Raw genomic sequence first — 24,533 nt, 5'->3', positions numbered from 1 at the left:
CAGGTCAGTGCCAGCGTACGGGCCAGGAGTAGGCTACGGCATAGGGTAAGGTGTAGGGCTGGTGGTGGGTTTCCGTTCCGGGCTACGGTTAGGGTTAGGGAACGGCAAAGCTTAGGGCACATGTGATGGTACGGAAACGTGGGCGGGTCAGGCTACGTGCTGACGCACGAGTCAGTGCCAGCGTACAGGCCAGGAGTAGGCTACGGCGTAGGGTAAGGCGTAGGGCTGGTGGTGGGTTTACGTTCCGGGCTAGGGTTAGGGTGAGGGAACTGCAAGGCTTAGGACACTGGTGAGCGTACGGAAACATGGGAGGGTCAGGCTACGTGCTGATTCACGGGTCAGTGCCAGCGTATGGGCCAGGAGTAGGGTATGGCGTAGGGTATGGTTTAGGGCTGGTCGTGGTTTTCCGTTCCGGGCTAGGGTTAGGGTTAGGGAACTGCAAGGCTTAGGGCCCAGGTGAGGGTACGGAAACGTGGGAGGTTCAGGCTACGTGCTGACGCACGTGTCAGTGCCAGCGTACGGGCCAGCAGTAGGCTTCAGCTTGGGGGTAAAGTTTAGGGCTGGTGGTGAGTTTCCGTTCCGGGCTAGGGTTAGGGTTAGGGAACGGCAAGGCTTAGGGCACAGGTGAGGGTACGGAAACGTGGGAGGGTCAGGCTTCGTGCTGACGCACGGGTCTAAGCCAGCGTACGGGCCAGGTGTAGGCTACGGCTTGGGGGTAAGTTGTAGGGCTGGTGGTGGGTTTCCATTCCGGGTTAGGGTTAGGGTTAGGGAACGGCAAGGCTTAGGGCACAGGTGAGGGTACGGAAACGTGGGAGGGTCAGGCTACATGCTGACGCACGTGTCAGTGCCAGCGTACGGGCCAGGAATAGGCTATGGCTTGGGTGTTAGCTATAGGGCTGGTGGTGTGTTTCCTTTTCGGAATAGGGTTAGGGTTAGGGAACGGCAAGGCTTAGGGCACAGGTGAGGGTACGGAAACGTGTGAGGGTCAGGCTACGTGCTGACGCGCGGGTTAGTGCCAGCGTACGGGCCAGGAGTAGGCTACGGCGTAGGGTAATGTGTAGGGCTGGTGGTGGGTTTCCGTTCCTCGCTAGGGTTAGGGTGAGGGAACGGCAAGGCTTAGGACACAGGTGAGGGTACGGAAACGTGGGAGTGTCAGGCTACGTGATGACGCACGTGTCAGTGCCAGCGTACAGCCCAGGAGTAGGCTACGGCGTAGGGTAATGTCTAGGGATTGTGGTGGGTTTCCGTTCCTGGCTAGGGTTAGGGTTAGGGAACGTCAAGGCTTAAGGCACAGGTGAGGGTACGGAAACGTGGGAGGGTCAGGCTACGTACTGATGCATGGGTCAGTGAGAGCGTACGGGCCAGGAATAGGCTACGGTGTAGGGTAACGTGTAGGGCTGTTGGTGGGTTTTCATTGCGGTGTACGGTTAGGGTTAGGGAACGGCAAGGCTTAGGGCACAGGTGAGGGAACGGAAACGTGGGAGGGTCAGGCTACGTGCTGACGCACGGGTCAGTGCCAGCGTATGGGCAAGGAGTAGGCTACAGTGTAGGGTAAGGTCTAGGGCTGGTGGTGGGTTTCCGTTCCGGGCTAGGGTTAGTGTTAGGGAACGGCAAGGCTTAGGGCACAGGTGAGGGTACAGAAAATTTGGAGGTTCAGGCTACGTGCTAAAGCATGTGTCAGTGCCAGCGTATGGGCCAGGAGTAGGCTACGTCATAGAGGAAGGTGTATGGCTGGTGGTGGGTTTCCGTTCTGGGCTAGGGTTAGGGATAGGGAACGGCAAGGCTTAGGGCACAGGTGAGGGTAGGGAAACGTGGGAGGGTCAGGCTACATGCTGACGCAAGGGTCACTGCCACCGTACAGGCCAGGAGTAGGCTACGGCATAGGTTAAGGTGTAGGGCTGGTGGTGGGTTTCCATTGGGGGCTAGGGTAAGCGTTAGGGAACGTCAAGGCTTAGGGCACAGGTGAGGGTACGGAAACGTGGGAGGGTCTGGCTACGTACTGACGCACAGGTCAGTGCCAGCGTACGGGCCAGGAGTAGGCTACGGCGTAGGGTAAGGTGTAGGGCTGGTGGTGGGTTTCCGTTCCGGGCTACGGTTAGGGTTAGGGAACAGCAAAGCTTAGGGCACATGTGATGGTACGGAAACGTGGGCGGGTCAGGCTACGTGCTGACGCACGAGTCAGTGCCAGTGTACGGTCCAGGAGTAGGCTACGGCTTGTGGGTAAGGTTTAGGGCTGGTGGTGGGTTTCCGTTGCGGGCTCGGGTTAGGGTTAGGGAACGGCAAGGCTTATGGCACAGGTGAGGGTACGGAAACGTGGGAGGGTCAGGCTACGTGCTGACGCAGCGTTCAGTGCCAGCATACGGGCCAGGAGTAGGCTACGGCTTGGGGGTACTGTGTAGAGCTGGTGGTGGGTTTCCGTTCCGGGCTAGGGTCAGGGTTAGGGAACGGCCAGGCTTAGGGCACAGTTGAGGGTACGGAAACGTAGGAGGGTGAGGCTACTTGCTGACGCACGTGTCAGTGCCAGAGTACGGGCCAGGTTTAGTCTACGGCTTGGGGTTAAAGTGTAGGGCTGGTGGTGGGTTTGCGTTCCGGGCTTGGGTTAGGGTTACGGAACGGCAAGGCTTAGTCCTCAGGTGAGGGTACGAAAAAGTGGGAGGGTCTGGCTACGTGCTGACGCACGGGTCAGTGCCAGCGTACAGGCCAGGAGTAGGCTACGGCGTAGGGTAAGGCGTAGGGCTGGTGGTGGGTTTACGTTCCGGGCTAGGGTTAGGGTGAGGGAACTGCAAGGCTTAGGACACTGGTGAGCGTACGGAAACATGGGAGGGTCAGGCTACGTGCTGATTCACGGGTCAGTGCCAGCGTATGGGCCAGGAGTAGGGTATGGCATAGGGTATGGTTTAGGGCTGGTCGTGGTTTTCCGTTCCGGGCTAGGGTTAGGGTTAGGGAACTGCAAGTCTTAGGGCCCAGGTGAGGGTACGGAAACGTGGGAGGTTCAGGCTACGTGCTGACGCACGTGTCAGTGCCAGCGTACGGGCCAGCAGTAGGCTTCAGCTTGGGGGTAAAGTTTAGGGCTGGTGGTGAGTTTCCGTTCCGGGCTAGGGTTAGGGTTAGGGAACGGCAAGGCTTAGGGCACAGGTGAGGGTACGGAAACGTGGGAGGGTCAGGCTTCGTGCTGACGCACGGGTCTAAGCCAGCGTACGGGCCAGGTGTAGGCTACGGCTTGGGGGTAAGTTGTAGGGCTGGTGGTGGGTTTCCATTCCGGGTTAGGGTTAGGGTTAGGGAACGGCAAGGCTTAGGGCACAGGTGAGGGTACGGAAACGTGGGAGGGTCAGGCTACATGCTGACGCACGTGTCAGTGCCAGGGTACGGGCCAGGAATAGGCTATGGCTTGGGGGTTAGCTATAGGGCTGGTGGTGTGTTTCCTTTTCGGAATAGGGTTAGGGTTAGGGAACGGCAAGGCTTAGGGCACAGGTGAGGGTACGGAAACGTGTGAGGGTCAGGCTACGTGCTGACGCGCGGGTTAGTGCCAGCGTACGGGCCAGGAGTAGGCTACGGCGTAGGGTAATGTTTAGGGCTGGTGGTGGGTTTCCGTTCCTCGCTAGGGTTAGGGTGAGGGAACGGCAAGGCTTAGGACACAGGTGAGGGTACGGAAACGTGGGAGTGTCAGGCTACGTGATGACGCACGTGTCAGTGCCAGCGTACAGCCCAGGAGTAGGCTACGGCGTAGGGTAATGTCTAGGGATTGTGGTTGGTTTCCGTTCCTGGCTAGGGTTAGGGTTAGGGAACATCAAGGCTTAAGGCACAGGTGAGGGTACGGAAACGTGGGAGGGTCAGGCTACGTACTGATGCATGGGTCAGTGCCAGCGTACCGGCCAGGAATAGGCTACGGGGTAGGGTAACGTGTAGGGCTGTTGGTGGGTTTTCATTGCGGTGTACGGTTAGGGTTAGGGAACGGCAAGGCTTAGGGCACAGGTGAGGGAACGGAAACGTGGGAGGGTCAGGCTACGTGCTGACGCACGGGTCAGTGCCAGCGTACGGGCAAGGAGTAGGCTACAGTGTAGGGTAAGGTCTAGGGCTGGTGGTGGGTTTCCGTTCCGGGCTAGGGTTAGTGTTAGGGAACGGCAAGGCTTAGGGCACAGGTGAGGGTACAGAAAATTTGGAGGTTCAGGCTACGTGCTAAAGCATGTGTCAGTGCCAGCGTATGGGCCAGGAGTAGGCTACGTCATAGAGGAAGGTGTATGGCTGGTGGTGGGTTTCCGTTCTGGGCTAGGGTTAGGGATAGGGAACGGCAAGGCTTAGGGAACAGGTGAGGGTACGGAAACGTGGGAGGGTCAGGCTACATGCTGACGCAAGGGTCACTGCCACCGTACAGGCCAGGAGTAGGCTACGGCATAGGTTAAGGTGTAGGGCTGGTGGTGGGTTTCCATTGGGGGCTAGGGTAAGCGTTAGGGAACGTCAAGGCTTAGGGCACAGGTGAGGGTACGGAAACGTGGGAGGGTCTGGCTACGTACTGACGCACAGGTCAGTGCCAGCGTACGGGCCAGGAGTAGGCTACGGCATAGGGTAAGGTGTAGGGCTGGTGGTGGGTTTCCGTTCCGGGCTACGGTTAGGGTTAGGGAACGGCAAAGCTTAGGGCACATGTGATGGTACGGAAACGTGGGCGGGTCAGGCTACGTGCTGACGCACGAGTCAGTGCCAGCGTACAGGCCAGGAGTAGGCTACGGCGTAGGGTAAGGCGTAGGGCTGGTGGTGGGTTTACGTTCCGGGCTAGGGTTAGGGTGAGGGAACTGCAAGGCTTAGGACACTGGTGAGCGTACGGAAACATGGGAGGGTCAGGCTACGTGCTGATTCACGGGTCAGTGCCAGCGTATGGGCCAGGAGTAGGGTATGGCGTAGGGTATGGTTTAGGGCTGGTCGTGGTTTTCCGTTCCGGGCTAGGGTTAGGGTTAGGGAACTGCAAGGCTTAGGGCCCAGGTGAGGGTACGGAAACGTGGGAGGTTCAGGCTACGTGCTGACGCACGTGTCAGTGCCAGCGTACGGGCCAGCAGTAGGCTTCAGCTTGGGGGTAAAGTTTAGGGCTGGTGGTGAGTTTCCGTTCCGGGCTAGGGTTAGGGTTAGGGAACGGCAAGGCTTAGGGCACAGGTGAGGGTACGGAAACGTGGGAGGGTCAGGCTTCGTGCTGACGCACGGGTCTAAGCCAGCGTACGGGCCAGGTGTAGGCTACGGCTTGGGGGTAAGTTGTAGGGCTGGTGGTGGGTTTCCATTCCGGGTTAGGGTTAGGGTTAGGGAACGGCAAGGCTTAGGGCACAGGTGAGGGTACGGAAACGTGGGAGGGTCAGGCTACATGCTGACGCACGTGTCAGTGCCAGCGTACGGGCCAGGAATAGGCTATGGCTTGGGTGTTAGCTATAGGGCTGGTGGTGTGTTTCCTTTTCGGAATAGGGTTAGGGTTAGGGAACGGCAAGGCTTAGGGCACAGGTGAGGGTACGGAAACGTGTGAGGGTCAGGCTACGTGCTGACGCGCGGGTTAGTGCCAGCGTACGGGCCAGGAGTAGGCTACGGCGTAGGGTAATGTGTAGGGCTGGTGGTGGGTTTCCGTTCCTCGCTAGGGTTAGGGTGAGGGAACGGCAAGGCTTAGGACACAGGTGAGGGTACGGAAACGTGGGAGTGTCAGGCTACGTGATGACGCACGTGTCAGTGCCAGCGTACAGCCCAGGAGTAGGCTACGGCGTAGGGTAATGTCTAGGGATTGTGGTGGGTTTCCGTTCCTGGCTAGGGTTAGGGTTAGGGAACGTCAAGGCTTAAGGCACAGGTGAGGGTACGGAAACGTGGGAGGGTCAGGCTACGTACTGATGCATGGGTCAGTGAGAGCGTACGGGCCAGGAATAGGCTACGGTGTAGGGTAACGTGTAGGGCTGTTGGTGGGTTTTCATTGCGGTGTACGGTTAGGGTTAGGGAACGGCAAGGCTTAGGGCACAGGTGAGGGAACGGAAACGTGGGAGGGTCAGGCTACGTGCTGACGCACGGGTCAGTGCCAGCGTATGGGCAAGGAGTAGGCTACAGTGTAGGGTAAGGTCTAGGGCTGGTGGTGGGTTTCCGTTCCGGGCTAGGGTTAGTGTTAGGGAACGGCAAGGCTTAGGGCACAGGTGAGGGTACAGAAAATTTGGAGGTTCAGGCTACGTGCTAAAGCATGTGTCAGTGCCAGCGTATGGGCCAGGAGTAGGCTACGTCATAGAGGAAGGTGTATGGCTGGTGGTGGGTTTCCGTTCTGGGCTAGGGTTAGGGATAGGGAACGGCAAGGCTTAGGGCACAGGTGAGGGTAGGGAAACGTGGGAGGGTCAGGCTACATGCTGACGCAAGGGTCACTGCCACCGTACAGGCCAGGAGTAGGCTACGGCATAGGTTAAGGTGTAGGGCTGGTGGTGGGTTTCCATTGGGGGCTAGGGTAAGCGTTAGGGAACGTCAAGGCTTAGGGCACAGGTGAGGGTACGGAAACGTGGGAGGGTCTGGCTACGTACTGACGCACAGGTCAGTGCCAGCGTACGGGCCAGGAGTAGGCTACGGCGTAGGGTAAGGTGTAGGGCTGGTGGTGGGTTTCCGTTCCGGGCTACGGTTAGGGTTAGGGAACAGCAAAGCTTAGGGCACATGTGATGGTACGGAAACGTGGGCGGGTCAGGCTACGTGCTGACGCACGAGTCAGTGCCAGTGTACGGTCCAGGAGTAGGCTACGGCTTGTGGGTAAGGTTTAGGGCTGGTGGTGGGTTTCCGTTGCGGGCTCGGGTTAGGGTTAGGGAACGGCAAGGCTTATGGCACAGGTGAGGGTACGGAAACGTGGGAGGGTCAGGCTACGTGCTGACGCAGCGTTCAGTGCCAGCATACGGGCCAGGAGTAGGCTACGGCTTGGGGGTACTGTGTAGAGCTGGTGGTGGGTTTCCGTTCCGGGCTAGGGTCAGGGTTAGGGAACGGCCAGGCTTAGGGCACAGTTGAGGGTACGGAAACGTAGGAGGGTGAGGCTACTTGCTGACGCACGTGTCAGTGCCAGAGTACGGGCCAGGTTTAGTCTACGGCTTGGGGTTAAAGTGTAGGGCTGGTGGTGGGTTTGCGTTCCGGGCTTGGGTTAGGGTTACGGAACGGCAAGGCTTAGTCCTCAGGTGAGGGTACGAAAAAGTGGGAGGGTCTGGCTACGTGCTGACGCACGGGTCAGTGCCAGCGTACAGGCCAGGAGTAGGCTACGGCGTAGGGTAAGGCGTAGGGCTGGTGGTGGGTTTACGTTCCGGGCTAGGGTTAGGGTGAGGGAACTGCAAGGCTTAGGACACTGGTGAGCGTACGGAAACATGGGAGGGTCAGGCTACGTGCTGATTCACGGGTCAGTGCCAGCGTATGGGCCAGGAGTAGGGTATGGCATAGGGTATGGTTTAGGGCTGGTCGTGGTTTTCCGTTCCGGGCTAGGGTTAGGGTTAGGGAACTGCAAGTCTTAGGGCCCAGGTGAGGGTACGGAAACGTGGGAGGTTCAGGCTACGTGCTGACGCACGTGTCAGTGCCAGCGTACGGGCCAGCAGTAGGCTTCAGCTTGGGGGTAAAGTTTAGGGCTGGTGGTGAGTTTCCGTTCCGGGCTAGGGTTAGGGTTAGGGAACGGCAAGGCTTAGGGCACAGGTGAGGGTACGGAAACGTGGGAGGGTCAGGCTTCGTGCTGACGCACGGGTCTAAGCCAGCGTACGGGCCAGGTGTAGGCTACGGCTTGGGGGTAAGTTGTAGGGCTGGTGGTGGGTTTCCATTCCGGGTTAGGGTTAGGGTTAGGGAACGGCAAGGCTTAGGGCACAGGTGAGGGTACGGAAACGTGGGAGGGTCAGGCTACATGCTGACGCACGTGTCAGTGCCAGGGTACGGGCCAGGAATAGGCTATGGCTTGGGGGTTAGCTATAGGGCTGGTGGTGTGTTTCCTTTTCGGAATAGGGTTAGGGTTAGGGAACGGCAAGGCTTAGGGCACAGGTGAGGGTACGGAAACGTGTGAGGGTCAGGCTACGTGCTGACGCGCGGGTTAGTGCCAGCGTACGGGCCAGGAGTAGGCTACGGCGTAGGGTAATGTTTAGGGCTGGTGGTGGGTTTCCGTTCCTCGCTAGGGTTAGGGTGAGGGAACGGCAAGGCTTAGGACACAGGTGAGGGTACGGAAACGTGGGAGTGTCAGGCTACGTGATGACGCACGTGTCAGTGCCAGCGTACAGCCCAGGAGTAGGCTACGGCGTAGGGTAATGTCTAGGGATTGTGGTTGGTTTCCGTTCCTGGCTAGGGTTAGGGTTAGGGAACATCAAGGCTTAAGGCACAGGTGAGGGTACGGAAACGTGGGAGGGTCAGGCTACGTACTGATGCATGGGTCAGTGCCAGCGTACCGGCCAGGAATAGGCTACGGTGTAGGGTAACGTGTAGGGCTGTTGGTGGGTTTTCATTGCGGTGTACGGTTAGGGTTAGGGAACGGCAAGGCTTAGGGCACAGGTGAGGGAACGGAAACGTGGGAGGGTCAGGCTACGTGCTGACGCACGGGTCAGTGCCAGCGTACGGGCAAGGAGTAGGCTACAGTGTAGGGTAAGGTCTAGGGCTGGTGGTGGGTTTCCGTTCCGGGCTAGGGTTAGTGTTAGGGAACGGCAAGGCTTAGGGCACAGGTGAGGGTACAGAAAATTTGGAGGTTCAGGCTACGTGCTAAAGCATGTGTCAGTGCCAGCGTATGGGCCAGGAGTAGGCTACGTCATAGAGGAAGGTGTATGGCTGGTGGTGGGTTTCCGTTCTGGGCTAGGGTTAGGGATAGGGAACGGCAAGGCTTAGGGCACAGGTGAGGGTACGGAAACGTGGGAGGGTCAGGCTACATGCTGACGCAAGGGTCACTGCCACCGTACAGGCCAGGAGTAGGCTACGGCATAGGTTAAGGTGTAGGGCTGGTGGTGGGTTTCCATTGGGGGCTAGGGTAAGCGTTAGGGAACGTCAAGGCTTAGGGCACAGGTGAGGGTACGGAAACGTGGGAGGGTCTGGCTACGTACTGACGCACAGGTCAGTGCCAGCGTACGGGCCAGGAGTAGGCTACGGCATAGGGTAAGGTGTAGGGCTGGTGGTGGGTTTCCGTTCCGGGCTACGGTTAGGGTTAGGGAACGGCAAAGCTTAGGGCACATGTGATGGTACGGAAACGTGGGCGGGTCAGGCTACGTGCTGACGCACGAGTCAGTGCCAGTGTACGGTCCAGGAGTAGGCTACGGCTTGTGGGTAAGGTTTAGGGCTGGTGGTGGGTTTCTGTTGCGGGCTCTGGTTAGGGTTAGGGAACGGCAAGGCTTATGGCACAGGTGAGGGTACGGAAACGTGGGAGGGTCAGGCTACGTGCTGACGCACCGGTCAGTGCCAGCATACGGGCCAGGAGTAGGCTACGGCTTGGGGGTACTGTGTAGAGCTGGTGGTGGGTTTCCGTTCCGGGCTAGGGTCAGGGTTAGGGAACGGCCAGGCTTAGGGCACAGTTGAGGGTACGGAAACGTAGGAGGGTGAGGCTACTTGCTGACGCACGTGTCAGTGCCAGAGTACGGGCCAGGTTTAGTCTACGGCTTGGGGTTAAAGTGTAGGGCTGGTGGTGTGTTTCCGTTCAGGGCTTGGGTTAGGGTTACGGAACGGCAAGGCTTAGTCCTCAGGTGAGGGTACGAAAAAGTGGGAGGGTCTGGCTATGTGCTGACGCACGGGTCAGTGCCAGCGTACAGGCCAGGAGTAGGCTACGGCGTAGGGTAAGGCGTAGGGCTGGTGGTGGGTTTACGTTCCGGGCTAGGGTTAGGGTGAGGGAACTGCAAGGCTTAGGACACTGGTGAGGGTACGGAAACGTGGGAGGGTCAGGCTACGTGCTGATTCACGGGTCAGTGCCAGCGTATGGGCCAGGAGTAGGGTATGGCGTAGGGTATGGTTTAGGGCTGGTCGTGGATTTCCGTTCCGGGCTAGGGTTAGGGTTAGGGAACTGCAAGGCTTAGGGCCCAGGTGAGGGTACGGAAACGTGGGAGGTTCAGGCTACGTGCTGACGCACGTGTCAGTGCCAGCGTACGGGCCAGCAGTAGGCTTCAGCTTGGGGGTAATGTTTAGGGCTGGTGGTGAGTTTCCGTTCCGGGCTAGGGTTAGGGTTAGGGAACGGCAAGGCTTAGGGCACAGGTGAGGGTACGGAAACGTGGGAGGATCAGGCTACGTGATGACGCACGGGTCAGTGCCAGCATTCGGGCCAGGAGTAGGCTTCGGCGTAGGGTAAGGTGTAGGGCTGGTGGTGGCTTTCCGTTTAGGGCTAGGGTTAGGGATAGGGAACAGCAAGGCTTAGGGCACATGTGAGTGTACAGAATCGTGGGAGGGTCAGGCTACATGCTGACGCACGTTTCAGTGCCAGCGTACGGGCCAGGAGTAGGCTATGGCATACGGTAAGGTGTAGGACTGGTGGAGGGTTTCCGTTCTGGGCTAGGGTTAGGGTTAGGGAACAGCAAGGCTTAGGGCACAGGAGAGGGTACGAAACGTGGGAGGGTCAGGCTTCGTGCTGACGTAAGTGTCAGTGTCACCGTATGGACCAGGAGTAGGCTACGGCGTAGGGTAAGGTTTAGGGCTGGTGGTGGGTTTCCATTTAGGGCTAGGGTTAGGGTTAGGGAACGGCAAGGCTTAGGGCACAGGTGAGGGTACGGAAACGAGGGAGGGTCAGGCTACATGCTGACGCACGGGTCAGTGCCAGCGTACGGGCCAGGAATAGGCTACGGCGTAGGGTATGGTGTAGGGCTGGTGGTGGGTTTCCATTTAGGGCTAGGGTTAGGGTTAGGGAACGGCAAGGCTTAGGGCACAGGTGAGGGTACGGAAACGAGGGAGGGTCAGGCTACGTGCTGACGCACGGGTCTGTGCCAGCGTACGGGTCAGGAGTAGGCTACGGCTTGTGGCTAAGCTATAGGGCTGGTGGTGGCTTTCGGTTCCGGGGTAGGGTTAGGGTTAGAGAACGGCAAGGCTTAGGGCACAGGTGAGGGTACGGAAACGTGGGAGGGTCAGGCTACGTGCTGACGCATGTGTCAGTGCCCGCGTACGGGCCAGGTGTAGGCTACAGCATAGTGTAAGTTGTAGGGCTGGTGGTGGGTTTCCGTTCCGGGCTAGGGTTAGGGTTAGGGAACGGCAAGGCTTAGGGCACAGGTGAGGGTACAGAAACGTGGGAGCGTCAGGCTACGTGCTGACGGATGGGCCAGTGCCAGCGTACAGGCCAGGAGTAGGCTATGTCGTAGGGTAAGGTCTAGGGCTGGTGGTGGGTTTCCGTTCCGGGCTAGGGTTAGGGTTAGGGAACGGCAAGGCTTAGGGCACAGGTGAGGGTATGGAAACGAGGGAGGGTCAGGCTGCGTGCTGACGCACGGGTCAGTGCCATCGTACCGGCCAGGAGTAGGCCACTGGTTGGGGTTTAGGTGTAGGGCTGGTGGTGGGTTTCCGTTCTGGGCTAGGGTTAGTGTTAGGGAACAGCAAGGCTTAGGGCACAGTTGAGGTTACGGAAACGTGGGAGGGTCAGGCTACATGCTGACGCACGGGTCAGTGCCAGCGTATGGGCCAGGAGTAGGCTACGGCGTAGGGTAAAGTGTAGGGCTGGTGGTGGGTTTCCGTTCCGGGCTAGGGTTAGGGTTAGGGAACAGCAAGGCTTAGGGCAGAGGTGAGGGTACTGAAACATGGGAGTGTCAGGCTACGTGGTGATGCACGGGTCAGTGCCAGCGTACCAGCCAGGAGTAGGCTACGGCTTGGGGGTTAGCTGTAGGGCTGGTGGTGGGTTACCTTTCAGGGCTAGGGTTAGGGTTAGGGAACGGCAAGCCTTTGGGCACAGCTGAGGGTACGAAAACGTGGGAGGGTGAGGCTACATGCTGACGCACGGGTCAGTGCCAGCGTATGGGCCATGAGTAGGCTATGGCGTGGAGGTTAGGTGTAGGGCTGGTGGTGGGTTTCCGTTCCGTACTCGGGTTAAGGTAAGGGAACGGCAAGGCTTAGGGCACAGGTGAGGGTACGGAAACGTGGGAAGGTCAGGCTACGTGCTGACGCACGTGTCAGTGCCAGCGTACGGGCCAGGATTAGGCTACGGCATAGGGTAAGGTGTAGGGCTGGTGGTGGGTTTCCGTTCCAGGCTACGGTTAGGGTTAGGGAATGGCAAGACTTAGGGCACAGGAGAGGGTACGGAAACGTGGGAGGGTCAGGCTACATGCTGATGCACGTGTCAGTGCCAGCGTACCGGCCAGGAGTAGGCTACGGCGTAGGGTAAGGTGTAGGGCTGTTTCCCTTTCGGGCTACAGTTAGGGTTAGGGAATGGCAAAGTGTAGGGCACAGGTGAGGTTACGGAAACGTGGGAGGGTCAGGCTACATGCTGAGGCACATGTCAGTGCCAGCGTACCGGCCAGGAGTAGGCTACGGCTTGGTGGTTAGGTGTAGGGTTGGTGGTGTGTTTCCGTTCCAGGCTAGGGTTAGTGTTAGGGAACAGCAAGGCTTAGGGCACAGGTGAGGGTACGGAAATGTGGGAAGTTCAGGCTACGTGCTGACGCACAGGTCAGTGCCAGCGTATGGACCAGGAGTAGGCTACAGCTTGGAGGTAAGTTGTAGGGCTGGTGGTGGGTTTCCGTTCCGGGCTAGGGTTAGGGTTAGGGAACGGCAAGGCTTAGGGCACAGGTGAGCGTACGGAAACGTGGGAGGGTCAGGATACGTGCTGATGAAAGGGTCAGTGCCTGCGTAGGGGCCAGGAATAGGCTACGTCGTAGGGAAAGTTGTAGGGCTGGTGGTGGGTTTCCGTTCTGGGCTAGGGTTAGGGTTAGGAAATGGCAAGGGTTAGGGCACAGGTGAGGGTCCGCAAACGTGGGAGGGTCAGGCTACGTGCTGACGCACTGGTCAGTGCCAGCGTAAGGTCCAGGAGTAGCCTACGGCTTGGGGGTAAGTTGTAGGGCTGGTGGTGGGTTTCCCTTCCTGGCTAGGATTAGGGTTAGGGAACGGCAAGGCTTAGGGCACAGGTGAGGGTACAGAAACGTGGGAGGGTCAGGCTATGTGCTGATGCACGTGTCAGTGCCAGCGTACGGGCAAGGAGTAGGCTACGGCTTGGGGGTAAGTTGTAGGGCTGGTGGTGGGTTTCCGTTCCAGGCTTTGGTTAGGGTTAGGGAACAGCAAGGCTTAGGGCACAGTTGAGGTTACGGAAACGTGGGAGGGTCAGCCTACATGCTGACGCATGGGTCAGTGCCAGCGTATGGGCCAGCAGTAGGCTACGGCGTAGGGTAAAGTGTAGGGCTGGTGGTGGGTTTCCGTTCCGGGCTAGGGTTAGGGTTAGGGAACAGCAAGGCTTAGGGCAGAGGTGAGGGTACTGAAACATGGGAGTGTCAGGCTACGTGGTGATGCACGGGTCAGTGCCAGCGTACCAGCCAGGAGTAGGCTACGGCTTGGGGGTTAGCTGTAGGGCTGGTGGTGGGTTACCTTTCCGGGCTAGGGTTAGGGTTAGGGAACGGCAAGGCTTTGGGCACAGGTGAGGGTACGAAAACGTGGGAGGGTGAGGCTACATGCTGACGCACGGGTCAGTGCCAGCGTATGGGCCATGAGTAGGCTATGGCGTGGAGGTTAGGTGTAGGGCTGGTGGTGGGTTTCCGTTCCGTACTAGGGTTAGGGTAAGGGAACGGCAAGGCTTAGGGCACAGGTGAGGGTACGGAAACGTGGGAAGGTCAGGCTACGTGCTGACGCACGTGTCAGTGCCAGCGTACGGGCCAGGATTAGGCTACGGCATAGGGTAAGGTGTAGGGCTGGTGGTGGGTTTCCGTTGCAGGCTACAGTTAGGGTTAGGGAATGGCAAGACTTAGGGCACAGGTGAGGGTACGGAAACGTGGTAGGGTCAGGCTACGAGCTGACGCACGGGTCAGTGCCAGCGTTCGGGCCAGGTGTAGGCTACGGCGTAGGGTAAGGTGTAGGGCTGGTGGTGGGTTTCCGTTCCGGGCTAGGGTTAGGGTTAGGGAACGGCAAGGCTTAGGGCCCAGGTGAGGGTACGGAAACGTGTGGGGGTCAGACTACATGCTGACGCACGGGTCAGTGCCAGCGTACGGGCCAGAAGTCGGCTACGGTGTAGGGAAAGGTTTCAGGCTGGTGGTGGGTTTACGTTCCGGGCTAGGGTTAGGGTTAGGGAACTGCAAGGATTAGGGCACAGGTGAGGGTACGGAAACGTGGGAGGGTCAGGCTACGTGCTGATGCACGTGTCAGTGCCAGCGTACCGTCCAAGAGTAGGCTATGGCTTGGGGGTAAGCTGTAGGGCTGGTGGTGTGTTTCCGTTCCGGGCTAGGGTTAGCGTTATGGTATGGCAAGGCTTAGGGCACAGGTGAGGTTACGGAAACGTGGGAGGGTCAGGCTACGTGCTGACGCACGGGTCAGTGCCAGCGTACCTGCCAAGAGTAGGCTACGGCTTGGGGGTTAGTTGTAGGGCTGGTGGTGGGTTTCCGTTCCGGGCTAGGGTTAGGGTTAGGGAACAGCAAGGCTTAGGGCACACGTGAGGGTATGGAAATGTGAGAAGGTCAGGCTACGTGCTGACGCATGTGTCAGTGCCAGCGTACAGGCCAGGAGTAGGCTACGGCGTAGGGTAAGGTGTAGGGCTGGTGGTGGGTTTCCTTTCCGGGCTAGGTTTAGGGTTAGGGAATGGCAAGACTTAGGGCACAGGTGAGGGTACGGAAACGTGGTAGGGTCAGGCTACGTGCTGACGCATGGGTCAGTGCCAGCGTTCGGGCCAGGAGTAGGCTACGGCGTAGGGTAAGGTGTAGGACTGGTGGTGTTTTTCCATTCCGGGCTAGGGTTAGTGTTAGGGAACGGCAAGGCTTCGGGCCCCGGTGTGGGTACGGAAATGTGGGGTGGTCAGATTACATGCTGACGCACAGGTCAGTGCCAGCGTACGGGCCAGGTGTAGGCTACGTCATTGGGTAAGGTTTAGGGCTGGTGGTCTGTTTCCGTTCCGGGCTAGGGTTAGGGTTACGGAACGGCAAGACTTAGGGCACAGGTGAGGGTACGGAAACGTGGGAGGGTCAGGCTACATGCTGACGCAAGGTTCAGTGCCACCGTACAAGCTAGGAGTATGCTACGGCGTAGGTTAAGGTGTAGGGCTGGTGGTGGGTTTCCGTTCCGGGCTACGGTTACGGTTAGGGAACGGCAAAGCTTAGGGCACATGTGATGGTACGGAAACGTGGGCGGGTCAGGCTACGTGCTGACGCACGAGTCAGTGCCAGTGTACGGTCCAGGAGTAGGCTACGGCTTGTGGGTAAGGTTTAGGGCTGGTGGTGGGTTTCCGTTGCGGGCTCGGGTTAGGGTTAGGGAACGGCAAGGCTTATGGCACAGGTGAGGGTACGGAAACGTGGGAGGGTCAGGCTACGTGCTGACGCACCAGTCAGTGCCAGCATACGGGCCAGGAGTAGGCTACGGCTTGGGGGTACTGTGTAGAGCTGGTGGTGGGTTTCCGTTCCGGGCTAGGGTCAGGGTTAGGGAACGGCCAGGCTTAGGGCACAGTTGAGGGTACGGAAACGTGGGAGGTTCAGGCTACGTGCTGACGCATGGGTCAGTGCCAGTGTATGGGCCAGGAGGAGGCTACAGCTTGTGGGTAAGGTTTAGAGCTGGTGGTGGGTTTCCGTTCGGGGCTAGGGTTAGGGTTACGGAACGGCAAGGCTTAGGGCACAGGTGAGGGTACGGAAACGAGGGAGGGTCAGGCTACTTGCTGATGCTCGGGTTAGTGCCACCGAACGGGCCAGGAGTAGGCTACGGCTTGGGGGTAAGGTGCAGGGCTGGTGGTGGGTTTCCGTTCCGGGCTAGGGTTAGGGTTACGGAACGGCAAGGCTTAGGGCACAGGTGAGGGTACAGAAACGTGGGAGGGTCAGGCTACATGCTGACGCAAGTGTCAGTGCCACCGTACAGGCCAAGAGTAGGCTACGGCGTAGGGTAATGTGTAGGGCTGGAGGTGGGTTTCCGTTACGGGCTAGGGTTAGGGTTAGGGAACGGCAAGGCTTAGGGCACAGGTTAGGGTACAGAAACGTGGGAGAGTCAGGCTACGTGCTGACGCACGTGTCAGTGCCAGCGTACCGGCCAGGAGTAGGCTACGGCTTCGGTGTTAGGTGTAGGGCTGGTGGTGGGTTTCCGTTCCGGGCTAGGGTTAGGGTTAGGGAACGGCAAGGCTTAGTGCACAGGTGAGGGTACGGAAACGTGGGAGGGTCAGGATACGTGCTGACGCACGGGTCAGTGCCAGCGTACCGGCCAGGAGTAGGCTACGGCTTCGGGGTTAGGTGTAGGGCTGGTGGTGGGTTTCCGTTCAGGGCTAGGTTTAGGGTTAGGGAACGGCAAGGCTTAGGGCACAGGTGAGGGTCCGCAAATGTGGGAGGGTCAGGCTTCGTGCTGACGCACGTGTCTAAGCCAGCATACGGGCCAGGTGTAGGCTACGGCTTGGGGGTAAGTTGTAGGGCTGGTGGTGGGTTTCCATTCCGGGTTAGGGTTAGGGTTAGGGAACGGCAAGGCTTAGGGCACAGGTGAGGGTACGGAAACGTGGGAGGGTCAGGCTACATGCTGACGCACGTGTCAGTGCCAGCGTATGGGCCAGGAATAGGCTATACCTTGGGGGTAAGCTATAGGGCTGGTGGTGTGTTTCCTTTTCGGAATAGGGTTAGGGTTAGGGAACGGCAAGGCTTAGGGCACAGGTGAGGGTACGGAAACGTGTGAAGGTCAGGCTACGTGCTGACGCGCGGTTTAGTGCCAACGTACGGGCCAGGAGTAGGCTACGGCGTAGGGTAATGTGTAGGGCTGGTGGTGGGTTTCCGTTCCTCGCTAGGGTTAGGGTGAGGGAACGGCAAGGCTTAGGACACAGGTGAGGGTACGGAAACGTGGGAGTGTCAGGCTACGTGATGACGCACGTGTCAGTGCCAGCGTACAGCCCAGGAGTAGGCTACGGCGTAGGGTAATGTCTAGGGATTGTGGTGGGTTTCCGTTCCTGGCTAGGGTTAGGGTTAGGGAACGTCAAGGCTTAAGGCACAGGTGAGGGTACGGAAACGTGGGAGGGTCAGGCTACGTGCTGACGCACGGGTCAGTGCCAGCGTACGGGCAAGGAGTAGGCTACGGTGTAGGGTAAGGTCTAGGGCTGGTGGTGGGTTTCCGTTCCGGGCTAGGGTTAGTGTTAGGGAACGGCAAGGCTTAGGGCACAGGTGAGGGTACAGAAAATTTGGAGGTTCAGGCTACGTGCTAAAGCATGTGTCAGTGCCAGCGTATGGGCCAGGAGTAGGCTACATCATAGAGGAAGGTGTATGGCTGGTGGTGGGTTTCCGTTCTGGGCTAGGGTTAGGGATAGGGAACGGCAAGTCTTTGGGCACAGGTGAGGGTACGGAAACGTGGGAGGGTCAGGCTACATGCTGACGCAAGGGTCACTGCCACCGTACAGGCCAGGAGTAGGCTACGGCATAGGTTAAGGTGTAGGGCTGGTGGTGGGTTTCCATTGGGGGCTAGGGTAAGCGTTAGGGAACGTCAAGGCTTAGGGCACAGGTGAGGGTACGGAAACGTGGGAGGGTCTGGCTACGTACTGACGCACAGGTCAGTGCCAGCGTACGGGCCAGGAGTAGGCTACGGCGTAGGGTAAGGTGTAGGGCTGGTGGTGGGTTTCTGTTCCGGGCTACGGTTAGGGTTAGGGAACGGCAAAGCTTAGGGCACATGTGATGGTACGGAAACGTGGGCGGGTCAGGCTACGTGCTGACGCACGAGTCAGTGCCAGTGTACGGTCCAGGAGTAGGCTACGGCTTGTGGGTAAGGTTTAGGGCTGGTGGTGGGTTTCCGTTGCGGGCTCGGGTTAGGGTTAGGGAACGGCAAGGCTTATGGCACAGGTGAGGGTACGGAAACGTGGGAGGGTCAGGCTACGTGCTGACGCACCGGTCAGTGCCAGCATACGGGCCAGGAGTAGGCTACGGCTTGGAGGTACTGTGTAGAGCTGGTGGTGGGTTTCCGTTCCGGGCTAGGGTCAGGGTTAGGGAACGGCCAGGCTTAGGGCACAGTTGAGGGTACGGAAACGTAGGAGGGTGAGGCTACTTGCTGACGCACGTGTCAGTGCCAGAGTACGGGCCAGGTTTAGTCTATGGCTTGGGGTTAAAGTGTAGGGCTGGTGGTGGGTTTCCGTTCCGGGCTTGGGTTAGGGTTACGGAACGGCAAGGCTTAGTCCTCAGGTGAGGGTACGAAAAAGTGGGAGGGTCTCCTACGTGCTGATGGATGGGCCAGTGCCAGCGTACAGGCCAGGAGTAGGCTATGTCGTAGGGTAAGGTCTAGGGCTGCTGGTGGGTTTCCGTTGCGGGCTAGGGTTAGGGTTAGGGAACGGCAAGGCTTAGGGCACAGGTGAGGGTATGGAAACGTGGGAGGGTCAGGCTGCGTGCTGACGCACGGGTCAGTGCCATCGTACCGGCCAGGAGTAGGCCACTCGTTGGGGGTTAGGTGTAGGGCTGGTGGTGGGTTTCCGTTCTGGGCTAGGGTTAGTGTTAGGGAACAGCAAGGCTTAGGGCACAGGTGAGGTTACGGAAACCTGGGAGGGTCAGGCTTCGTGCTGACGCACGTGTTAGTGCCAGCGTACGGGCCAGGAGTAGGCTATGGCTTGGGGGTTAGGTGTACGGCTTGTTGTGTGTTTCCATTCCGTACTAGGCTTAGGGAACGGCAAGGCTTAGGGCACAGATGACGTTACGGTAATGTGGGAAGGTCAGGCTACGTGCTGACGCACAAATCAGTGCCCGCATATGGACCAGGAGTAGGCTACGGCTTGGGGGTATGGTTTAGGGCATGTGGTGGCGTTCTGTTCCGGTCTAGGGATAGGGTTAGGGAACGGCAAGGCTTAGGGCACTAGTGAGGGTATGGCAAAGTGGCAGGATCAGGATACGTGCTGATGAAAGGTTCAGTGCCTGCGTACGGGCCAGGAATAGGCTACGGCATAGGGAAAGGTATAGGGCTGGTGGTGGGTTTCCGTTCCTGGCTAGGGTTAGTGTGAGGGAACGGCAAGGCTTATGGCACAGGTGAGGGTACAGAAACGTGGGAGGGTCCGGCTATGTGCTGACGCACGGGTCAGTGCCAGCGTACAGGCCAGGAGTAGGCTACAGCGTAGGGTAATGTCTAGGGCTGGTGGTGGGTTTCCGTTCCGGGCTAGGGTTAGAGTTAGGGAACGTCAAGGCTTAGGGCACAGGTGAGGGTACGGAAACGTGGGAGGGTCAGGCTACGTACTGATGCATGTGTAAGTGCCAGCGTACGGGCCAGGAGTAGGCTACAGCGTAGGGTAAGGTGTAGGGTTGGTGGTGGGTTTTCATTGCGGGCTACGGTTAGGGTTAGGGAACGGCAAGGCTTAGGGCACAGGTAAGGTTACGGAAACGTGGGAGGGTCAGGCTATGTGCTGACGCACTGGTCAGTGCCAGCGTACGGGCAAGGAGTATGCTACGGCGTAGGGTAAGGTTTAGGGCTGATGGTTGGTTTCCGTTCCGGGCTAGTGTCAGTGTTAGGGAACGGCAAGGCTTAGGGCACAGGTGAGGGTACGGAAAAGTGGGAGGTTCAGGTCACATGCTGACGCACAGGTCAGTGCCAGCGTACGGGCCAGTAGTAGGCTACTGCTTGGGGGTTAGGTGTAGGGCTGGTGGTAGGTTTCCGTTCCTGGCTAGGTTTAGGGATAGGGAACGGCAAACCTTAGGACACACGTGAGGTTACAGAAACGTGAAAGGTTCGGGCTACCTGCTGACGCACGGGTCAGTGCCAGCGTACGGGCCAGGAGTAGGCTACGGCCTAGGGTAAGGTGTAGGGCTGGTGTTGGGTTTCCGTTCCTGGCTAGGGTTAGGGTAAGGGAACGGCAAGGCTTAGGACACAGTTGAGGGTATGGAAACGTGGGATGGTCTGGCTATGTGCTGACGCACGTGTCAGTGACAGCGTACGGGCCAGGAGTAGGTTACGGCATAGGGTAAGGTGTAGGGCTGGTGGAGGTTTTCCGTTCCAGGCTAGCGTTGGGGTTAGGGAACGGCAAGGCTTAGGAGTTGCCAGGCTGCCACCTGTAAAGAAGAGGATGCGTCACCCATAACGTCTGCTGAAATTTCTCTCCAGGCTGAGGTGAGGAAGGAAAAAAAGGAGTGGGGGCCGGGATAGGAGGGGTATCTCAGGCAGGAAAATGGAAAGCTTCCAGAAGAGCGCCCGTGGCCAGGACCATCCTGGCTGGCCTGCAGGCACCAAGTGGGCCTGTGTGCTGTCGCTGGTGTGGCTCCACTGCCCTTCCTCTAGGCTTTCAATCCCTTGTACATATTCAGGTGTTTTACCTGGGAAGGGTGGGAACAGTTCAGCAGCAGCTGGCCTGGGGCTCAGCTCACGTTTACTCACAGACGCCTCGGCACGGTCCCGCAGCTTGGCAATGAGGACCCTCCTTGCGTGGGGTTGGGCTGCTGGCTGTATGGGAGATGATTCTCCACATCTGACCAATTTCAGAATTGTTTACCGCTGGAGTAAGTGCCTTGATAGGGTTTTCCTCTGTATAACTGTTGGGTTCAGGGTTTTTTTTTTTCTCCATTGTTTCAAGTTAAATTTTATTCCTCTTGTATGTATTTATAGATATAAGCATGGAAATAAGTCATTCATATAAATACATCTGTGTGAATGGAAGAACTTTTTTCTGTTTTATTTTTAAAAATTTTGAAATTTAATTTTATTTTCTTATACAGCAGGTTATTATTAGTTATGTATTTTATGCATTTACATGTATACAGGTCAATCCCAATCTCCCAACTCATCCAACCACCACCACCACCCCATGGCTTCCCCCTCTTTGTGTCCATACGTTTGTTCTCTACCTCTGTGTCTCTATTTCTGCCCTGCAAACAAGTTCATCTGTACCACTTTTCTAGGTACCAAATATAGGCATTAATATACAATATTTGTTTTTCTGTTTCTGACTTACTCCACTCTGTATGACAGTCTCTAGATCCATCGAGTTCTCTACAAATGACCCAGTTTCATTCCTTTATATGGTTGAGTAATACTCCATTTTATATATGTACCACATCTTTATCCGTTTTTCTGTCTGTGGGCATTTAGGTTGCTTCCATTACCTGGCTATTGTAAATAGTGCTGCAATGAACATTGTGGTGAATGTGTCTCTTTGATTTATGGTTTTCTCTGGGTATATGCTCAGAAGTGGGATTGCTGGATCAGATGGTACTCCTCTTTTTAGTTTTTTAAAGGAACCTCCATACTGTTCTCCATAGTGACTGTATCAATTTACATTCCCACCAATAGTGGAAGAGGGTTCCTTTTGTCCACACCCTCCCCAGAATTTTTGTTTGTAGATTTTCTGATGATGCCGACTCTAATGGGTGTGACGTCATACCTTATTGTAGTTTTGATTTGCATTTCTCTAACAATTAGTGATGTTGAGCAGCTTTTCATGTGCGTCTTGGCCATCTCTGTGTCTCCTTTGAAGAAACGTCTCTTTAGATCTTCTGCCCATTTTTGTATTGGGTTGTTTGTTTTTTTTAATATTAAGCTGCATGAGCTGTTTATATATATTGGAGATTAAAACTCTGTCCATTGATTCGTTTGCAACGATTTTCGCCCATTCTGAGGGATGCCTTTTTCCATTCCCGTTTTTTTTAACAAAAAAGGAAAGAAAGGAAAAGAAGCAGAACACTAATGTGCGTAAAATATGCCTTTTGAAACGGTCGTTTTGAAATATGGACGTCCTTTGAAATTTTTGGTCGATATGTGACCCCAGGATTTGTTTTCAGGGCAGGTGTCATTTACAGGCCTGCAATGATTTTGAATATCAACTGACCATTAGCGCTGGGATTAAAGCTGCTGTTGTGTGAAACGGCCACAAGGTGGCAGCAGTTCTCCCTTACCAAATCTGGTTACTAGGGCAAGAGAGCCTCAGTGGAAGTGGTGTTCTAGATTGGAATTTAGAATGGAATGTGCCAGGAGAAAGCCCCTCAAGTTTGTCTCACTACTTCTTGTTCGTGTTTTTAATTTAATTTTTTGTATTTTTTATTACAGCAAGTTTGATTACAATGTTTGGCTTGCTGTAGGTGTGGAAGATGTGGTTCTTTTACACATATACAGATGACTGTTCTTCCTGGGATCCTTTTCCCATGTACGTTATGACAGAATGTTGAGTAGTCCTCTCTTGGTATTCTGTAGGTCTTTGGTGATTAAATATGTCACCTGTGTTTGTATATGTCTGTTAAACCCGATATCGTAATGAAACCAATCCTCACACCTTTCCATTGGTGAACCATAAGTTTGTTTAATGAATCTGTGATTGCCCTTCTCCGTGGAAATATCTGCCCTGGTATCCATTTTTAGGTAACACCTATAAGTGATATGATATGATATGTGTCTTTCACTTTCTGACTTACTACAAGTCACGTGATTACTTCTAGACTCATCTACGGTGCTGCAAATGGCATTGTGTCCTTTTTTCCCTTGGCTTCTCTTCTGCCTTAGCAGGGTCCATTTTCAACAATGTGATTCCCTGAGGGTTGTGGATTAGCTGACCTGGGCAGCCTTACCCTGCCGGCCCGCCCTCCCCAGGTGTGCCTCATTGCGGTCAATATAAACAGCGCTCCAGGCATCAATAGCCCCTGAAGCTGTGCCTGACTCCATATTCTCTGCCCCGTCAGCAGTCTCGGGGCTGTGCTGGTGGGAGGGAGTGAGGGGCCACAGCTTTGTGGGTGGCCCGGTGTGAGTGGGGTTCTGCTGGCCTTTCTGCAGGAGTTCCAGGCTGCCGCCTGTAAAGAAGAGGATGTGTCACCCATACCTTCCGCTGGAATTTCTCTCCGGACAGAGGTGAGGAAGGAAAAAAGCAGTGGGGGCCGGGACAGGAGGGGTATCTCAGGCAGGGCAATGGAAAGATTCCGGAAGAGCGCCTGGGGCCAAGACCAACCTGGTTAGCCTGCAGGCAACAAGTTGGCTTGCGTGCTGTCGCTGGTGTGGCTCGACGGCCCTTCCCCTAGGCTTTCAAGCCCTTGTACATATTCAGGTGTTTTACCTGGGAAGGGTGGGAACAGTTCAGCAGCAGCTGGCCTGGGGCTCAGCTCACGTTTACTCACAGATGCCTCGGCACGGTCCCCCAGCTTTGCAATGAGGACGCTCCTTGCGTGGGGGGTGGGTTGCTGGCTGTATGGGAGATGGTTTCCCAACTCTGACCAATTTCAGAATTGTTTACCGCTGGAGCAAGTGTCCAGATAGGGTTTTCCTCTGTATAAATGGTGGGTTCAGGTTTTTTTTTTCTTTTATGTTTCAAGTTAGATTTTATTCCTCTTTTATGTATTTATAGATATAAGCATGGAAATAATTCATTCCTATAAATACATCTGTGTGACGAGAAGAACTTTTTTCTCTTTTATTTTTAAATTTTATTTTTTAGAATTTTGAAATTAATTAATTTATTTTTTTTTATACAGCAGGTTATTATTAGTTATGTATTTTATGCATATAAATGTATACAGGTCAATCCCAATCTCCCAACTTATCCCACCACCACCACCCCATGGCTTCCCACACTTGGTGTCCATACGTTTGTTCTCTACCTCTGTGTCTCTATATCTTCGCTGCAAACCAGTTCATCTGTACCATTTTTTAGGTTCCACATATATGCCTTAATATACAGTATTTGGTTTCCTCTTTCTGACTTCATTCTGTATGACAGTCTCTTGATCCATCGATGTCTCTACAAATGACCCAGTTTCATTCCTTTTTATGGCCGAGTAATATTTCATTTTATATATGTACCACATCTTTATCCATTCATCTGTCTGTGGGCATTTAGGTTGCTTCCATTACCTGGCTATTGTAAATAGTGCTGCAATGAACATTGTGGTGAATGTGCCTTTTTGATTTACGGTTTTCTCTGGGTATATGCCCAGAAGTGGGATTGCTGGATCAGATGGTAATTCTATTTCTAGTTTTTTTAAGGAAACTCCATACTGTTCTCCATAGTGACTGTATCAATTTACATTCCCACCAATAGTGGAAGAGGGCTCCTTTTGTCCACACCCTCCCCAGAATTGGTTGTTTGTAGATTTTCTGATGATGCCGATTCTAACAGGTGTGAGGTGATACCTCATTGTAGTTTTGATTTGCATTTCTCTAATAATTAGTGCTGTTGAGCAGCTTTTCATGTGCGTCTTGGCCATCTCTGTGTCTTCTTTGAAGTAACATCTCTTTAGATCTTCTGCCCATTTTTGTATTGGGTTGTTTGTTTTTTTAATATTAAGCTGCATGAGCTGTTTATATATATTGGAGATTAAACCTCTGTCCATTGATTCGTTTGCAACGATTTTTGCCCATTCTGAGGGATGCCTTTTTCCATTCCCGTTTTTTGTAACAAAAAAGGAAAGAAAGGAAAAGAAGCAGAACACTAATGTGCCTAAAATATGCCTTTTGAAACGGTCATTTTGAAATATGGACGTCCTTTGAATTTTTTGGTCGATATGTGACCCCAGGATTTGTTTTCAGGGCAGGTGTCATTTACAGGCCTGCAATGATTTTGAATATCAACT

General features: G+C 55.7%; 1 long non-coding RNA gene across 1 annotated transcript in view; it reads right to left on the bottom strand.

Annotated features, from left to right (window-relative positions):
* Positions 1-23,560, bottom strand: part of LOC309809048 — a 1,043,528-nt gene extending 1,019,968 nt beyond the window's left edge. Inside the window, exon 1 of the long non-coding RNA XR_014294799.1 lies at positions 23,501-23,560. This is a non-coding gene — a long non-coding RNA (uncharacterized lncRNA). The remainder of the gene's footprint in view (positions 1-23,500) is intronic.
* Between the last annotated feature and the right edge of the window lie 973 nt (positions 23,561-24,533).

The sequence above is a fragment of the Mesoplodon mirus genome (genome assembly GCF_964341445.2).
Source record: "Mesoplodon mirus genome assembly, contig: SUPER_7_unloc_1, whole genome shotgun sequence".
Lineage (NCBI taxonomy): Eukaryota > Metazoa > Chordata > Mammalia > Artiodactyla > Ziphiidae > Mesoplodon > Mesoplodon mirus.
Note: the sequence above shows the minus strand (reverse complement) of the source record. Positions and strands in the feature narration are given on the sequence as shown.